This window comes from Talpa occidentalis, unplaced genomic scaffold (assembly GCF_014898055.3).
Source record: "Talpa occidentalis isolate TD23 unplaced genomic scaffold, MPIMG_talOcc4v2.1 talOcc4.7, whole genome shotgun sequence".
In the NCBI taxonomy this organism is placed as follows: Eukaryota; Metazoa; Chordata; class Mammalia; order Eulipotyphla; family Talpidae; genus Talpa; species Talpa occidentalis.
The window spans coordinates 22,416,755-22,422,754 of record NW_023605083.1 but is presented as its reverse complement, the minus strand read 5'-3'; the positions used below and the strand labels follow the sequence as shown (position 1 = coordinate 22,422,754).

Here is a 6,000-nt window from a genome sequence, read left to right as displayed (position 1 = left end):
TTTTTTTTTTTAAGATTTATTGATTGATTGATTGATTGATTTATACATATATGCATACAAGCACTGGGTACAGTCAGAAGCGCGGGAGAGTGAGAGAACTCACCAGAGCCAGAGTGGAGAGCAGAACAGGCAGAAGGACCGAAGCACACTGCTGAGGGGAGCAGTGGGTGGCAGGAGAGGTCTGCGCGCCATGTGGGACCCTCCTCCGGTGCCGGGGAGCAGCCGGGGATCGAACCGGCCCTCAGAGGCCGCGGGCAGCTTCGCAACCCAGTGCTCAACCGCTGCGCCACCGGGGAGGCCCTGCCATGATTTCTTTAAGGAAATGGTGTGGTTGGTATTGGGCCATAGGGGCATTGAAGGGCACAAGCCACTAACCAGACCCTTATTGGCTGGCATTCCGCGTCCCTAATGAATCAAGCAGTGAGAGAACTAAAAGGATAGTTGAGGAACATCCATTCCGCTCCTTTCCACCAGAGTCTACACACCTTAAGATGAAGGAACAGAAACCAAAAGAGTAGAAGTGGCTTGTTCATGATTATTCAGGCAGAATAACCAGTCAAAAATAGGCCTAGGTCTCCTTACACCCAAAACAGAGCTCTGTTGAAAATCAAATATCCATTCATACAAAAATTTAAGTTTTTTTAGGCTTGAATAAGGACCTTAGTACTAAAGGTACAGATTTAGAGGCTGCAGATCTGGGGAGGATTTTAGCCTAGTAACTTGGGAAAGATCAACTTCATGACAAATTAAAATGAATGGTGTCTTTTAAATATAATTAGCAATCCTTTTACAATAGGAGAGAGATTTTTCATTAATACAAGTGGGTTAAATAAAATTAGTTTATAGTAAATAAAGTGAAGTTTGATTCAGTGTAAAAAAAAATTTAAGTTTTGTGTTGTTAATGTCTAATAGTTTAATACATATGAAGGATGGTAAGTCAGGACCAATATAGCCAGGAAACCTGTGTAAGCACTATACAATTCCAGGACTTCAGCTCCTAGTGAGGAAAAGAGAAACTTGAAGGAGATTCCACTATAGACCAGTACACCACACAAAAGTGTAAACACAGTAAAACTCACTGATTATGGTATTTGTTAATGTCTGTTCTTTGTTAGCGGCTATTGTCTAAATCCAACCTGTCTAAGGTAGGATGCTAAATTTGAGGTCACAGGGCTGAGTTCAGTTCTCTACTTCTTTTGTAACTATGTGACCTTAGATAATTACTTTCTCATCTTTAAAGTGGGTACAAGATGTGATGTATTTCAGAGGAGAAGGTTATTTTTACCTAGTAAACATGGATTTGAGATCAGACTCTAATGGACAGAGTTGTCAGTTTATTAATGTAGCATGGCTTCTGTTGAACAAGGCAGGCTGGGTCAAGCATTTGAAGATGCTTTTGAATTACTGAGGCAACACTCAGCTGGAGCTCTTCAGTACTCCCCAGATAATAAAACCACCTGCTTTTACCATTGTTCTCATGTCATAGGACATTCCAGTTGCTGTGCCATGTCACCACCAAGGAACCATTCTACAATTGGAGAACAGTACACAGTACTGTGGATCTCTATTTTGAAGGAAATATGCATCCTGAAAACCAGCTGGTACAACCTGCTGTTCTCCAACAAAAAGGAGGCAAAGTCAGGAAGAAGTTCTGTCTGAATACCCTCATGGGTTCCTGTGTATTCCAAGATGGTGTCTTATATGTAGTGGTAGATAAAACCAAAGACCTCTTTCCATTTGTAACAAAGAGGAAGAAGAGGAAGAGAAATTTTCCCAACTCTGGGGGAGGAGAAAAAGCAACCAGAAGACCAGAGAATGGCCAGAGCACAGAGGAATTATGGAAATCACCAAAATCTGATAAAGCTGACTAGCCAATTCAGTGAGGCTATTCTCCAAATACCCTCTTTCCATCTTATTGCTTAGAAAAAGAGTTCTACTCACAGTATATTCAACCTGTTTAAATGCCTGGAATGCAAATTATAATTATTCATCTGCCAATTATCCTGAGCTAAGTCTCCCTGATTGCTGAATAATGCTTACATTGTCATAATCTCCTGACATTTAAAATCCCTACAAGAAAAGTATTTTCCCCTTAAAGCAAATACTGAGGAAGAAAAAAGCAATTAACCTCACTTTTTGTCAGTGAAGAACTTTAAAATGATCAAAGTATGGAAGTATGGACTGTATATGTCCTTGCTCTTACCATCCTGGATACAATATTTTCTTCTAAATTAACAATGTCAGTAGAGATGCTCTGATTTATATATTTAAACATTTTCCTGTCATATACTAAAAAAAAAAATCACTCTAACATGTATCTGATGACTTTAAGCAACAGAACAAAAAATGATTACATATGGTAATGTTCATGCTAAAATGCATTTATGGCTTAAAAGCTTCAGTGACTTTCCTGAACCTTTATTTTCTCTGTACTTCAGACCTCATGGAATGTGGCACTATGGAAATGACAGTCAAATGAAACCATCACAGACCTTTATGATAATAAAACTCCAAAGCTTACATAACCCACAAGTAGTTTCCTTGAGTTTCTCTCTTCCCTAGGACAGATTCAGGAGCTACATTTCTTGCTATCCTGCCACTCAGCCACAGGGAGGTGCTTTTGCCCTGTGATCTTTTTGGTCCAACTTTGGAATGTGAACTCTCTCTGCTTTCCTTGAACTAGCCAGCTGAGACCAGGCTGGAACAGTGGAAGGGGGAAAAAAGACTTTGATAAAGGATACAGTCGAGCAAATATTAAACCCAGGAAGAACCAGGACTTAGGCTGTCTGACTTAAAAGCTATGGTTATTGTCCATATCCTACAAGGAATCCTGGGAAGAAACCCTTTGTTCCTTCTGGCTTGGTAGACCATGCAAATGGCATCCATAGTATCAGGAAGAAGGAGAACTTCCTAGACTACATGAGTCATTTTTAGCATAAGCCCAGAGGTCCCTGGACCCTGCCCTATCATTGCGTTGCATTTATTTTCTTCCCTTTTCCTATGTGTCTGCCTGGTAATCTTCCTTCCCCAGGGATTTTTTTTTTTTTTTTGGGTAAGATTTATTTTATTTACTTGTGCATACAAGAGCTGGGTTGTAGGCCAGAGGTGTGGGGCAGGGGGTGGGGGTTGGGGGGAGTAGTTAAGAGGATTTACCAGAGAGAGTGGGGAGCAGAACTGGCAGATCCACTGAAATATGCTGCTGAGGGGAGCAGAGGGTGAGACAGGAGAGGTCTGCTGCACCATGTGGGTCAGCTCCCTGGCCAGTGATGGCTGGAGATAGCTTGACAGTACTGAGACTTTAACACCTGCACCACCAGGTAGGTCCTAGATGGGTTTTTTTGATGACAGCCACTGTTGCTTGGCTTGCTTCTAAATAGACATCACACCTGCAGATGTGGACTCCAGAGTGTGGGGCAGAAGCAAGAAGTAGCGTACTGCTACTGCACTGAAATCTGGGCAGGGGCTAGAGCCATAAGGCCAGGTATGGAATCTGGAGATAAGTTTAATCATATCCTCTGGGGCAGCGGGATTCTATCTGACAAATGCTACTTATAAGCCTAGCAGTCTTTTCTGTGGTGGACTCAAAGTAAGCCTATAGTGGAAACTTTTATTTTTTTTTTTAAAGATTTATTTATTTATTCATACAAGAACCGGGGTACAGGCCAGATGCGCGGAAAGGGGAGAGGATTCACCAGAGACAAAGCGGGGAACAGAACAGGCAGACTGATGAAATACACTGCTGAGGGGAGCAGCAGGCGAGACAGGAGAGGTCTGCCATGCCATGTGGGACCCTCGCCGGCCGGGATAGAACCGGCGCTGCAGAGGCTGCGGACAGCTTCACAGCGCTGCGCTCAACCGCCTGCGCCACCAGGGGAGGCCCTACAGTGGAAACTTTTAAAGGAAAAACATCTCTTATTTGAAAAGATATGGTCAGAAGTAAAATAGGGAAAGGAACAGAAGAAATATTTAAGAACTTATGATTGAGAATTTTTCCAAATTAATGCAAGACACCAAACCACAGATGGAGGAAACTCAGAGGACACCAAGCACGATGAATGCTAAAAAAAAATGAAAAGTAGGCATATCGCATTCAAACTGCATAAATCAAAGATGAAGGAAAAATCTCAAAGAAGTCAGAGGAAAAACACACCTTATCTACAGAGGAGCAAAGACAAGAATTCCATCCAACTTCTCCTCAGAAACCATGTAAGCAAGAAGAGAGTGGCATGAAATATTTTGAAAATTGAAAGAAAAAAGGGCCTCCTATGTGGCACAGGGGTTAAAGTCTCACTGCTATTGAGCTATTGCCAACCATTGCAGAATGAGTTTGATCCTCTGCCAGGGAGTCTCACCCACTGCTCCTCTCAGCAGTGTATTTCAATAGATCTACCTGTGCTGCTTCCCACTCTGTTTCTGGGGAATCCTCTCACCCTCTCTACCCTCTGGACTGCACCCCAGTTCTTGTTGCATAAATAAAAATAAATCTTTGAAAAACATTGAAAGAAAAAAAATAGTCTGTATGTTGTGAAGTTACCCTTCAAAGGTGAAGAAATAAAGATTTTTCTCAGACAGGAAAAAAACAAATTCAATTGGTTACCATTAGACCAGCCTTGCATTCAAGAAATGTTAAAAGAAATTCTTCAGAGAGAAGGAAAATGATATAAGAAATTCAGATCTACATAAAGGAAATGTGTTAGAATTGGAATAAATGAAGGTAAACACACACACTCACACATGATCCCTCAGTCATGTGCTTTTGGACTGAGCATATATAGCTGGAGGGGGAAAGGAAGGTTTACTCAGAGTTGTTGCTGGGAGGACATTGCTCAAGGAAACGGTAAGGAAAGAGTCTTCTAGGGCAAAAAGCACAGTGACTTGGCCCAGGCCTGAGTGAGGGGTGCTTCCTTTTGCTTGGACTTGGGGCCTGGAACTCCCCAGTGGTAAGGGGGGCGAGAGCAGGAAGGGAGGCCCAAACCTGCCCATAAAATGTTCAGCCAGCAGTTGGATGTTTAGCTCTCAGGGAGGGATCACCTTCTAGACTGGGATGGGGGTGGATTGGAGGAGAGGAAGCAAAAGGTCATGTGTGGGAGGCCTCTGACCACAGGGAACAGCCAGGCTGAGGCTATGAGCTACAGTCACCAGAGGTACCATGAAGACTGGGGGTGGTGAAAATTTCAGACACCCCAGGAGTGGATGTTATTAGATCAAAGTACCAGGTAGAGCAGATGAGCAATCTACTGGAGCAAGCCAACACCTGGCCCTTGCCTATACTTCTATCTTGAAGTAACTTGGGGGAAAATATATGACTTATGATTTTCCTATGTTTATGCCTTGTTAGTCAAAGACAAGGAAATCCCCAGGCTGGGATTTGAGCTTCAAAGTCCCATGTTCAGAAAAATTGAAATGGAGCAAGAGGTACAGTTTCACATTTGTGGGAGAGAAGAGGAAGTTGGGCAATAGAACTACGAAGGGTCTGCTAGGTTTACCTCCAGGAGAACTGTATGTCCTCAGAGCTGTACATGTTTTGGTAATTGGTCCCTCCTGCTAGGGACTCTAGTGTCCAAAACACAATCTCCTCTGTTTGATCATCTTCTGTCACAGATAGTGGGTGTGCTTAGTTCAGAACCAATATTTTGGCTTAGGTATCTGCCTAATTAGGTCACAGGACCAGCAACCAGTGCCAAGGACAACACTTGAAGTTTTGCTGGAAAGATCTGAGTAGGTTTCAGAAGAACAGAGTTCTAGGTCTGGTCCTGTGACAGAACTTTGTGTAATCTGGGAAGCTCATCACTCTGTCTCTGACCTAGAAAGAGACCATTCATTACCTTAAATTCATTTAGACCAACCCATTATTTCTCTGGAGGGTGGTCAGAGGGAGGAGTAGGCAGAGCTGGGTTGCATGTCTTGTGGAAGGGTAGGGGTAGTCCTGTCATTAAAGCTACTGCTGCCAGATTGTGATGTGAAAAATGTTCCCACAGATGGGTAGTGTTAACAGACTAA

General features: G+C 42.8%; 1 pseudogene; it reads left to right on the top strand.

Annotated features, from left to right (window-relative positions):
• Positions 1 to 1,347: 1,347 nt before the first annotated feature.
• On the top strand, positions 1,348 to 2,029 carry LOC119231742 (transcription factor Spi-C-like; annotated as a pseudogene).
• Positions 2,030 to 6,000: the final 3,971 nt, after the last annotated feature.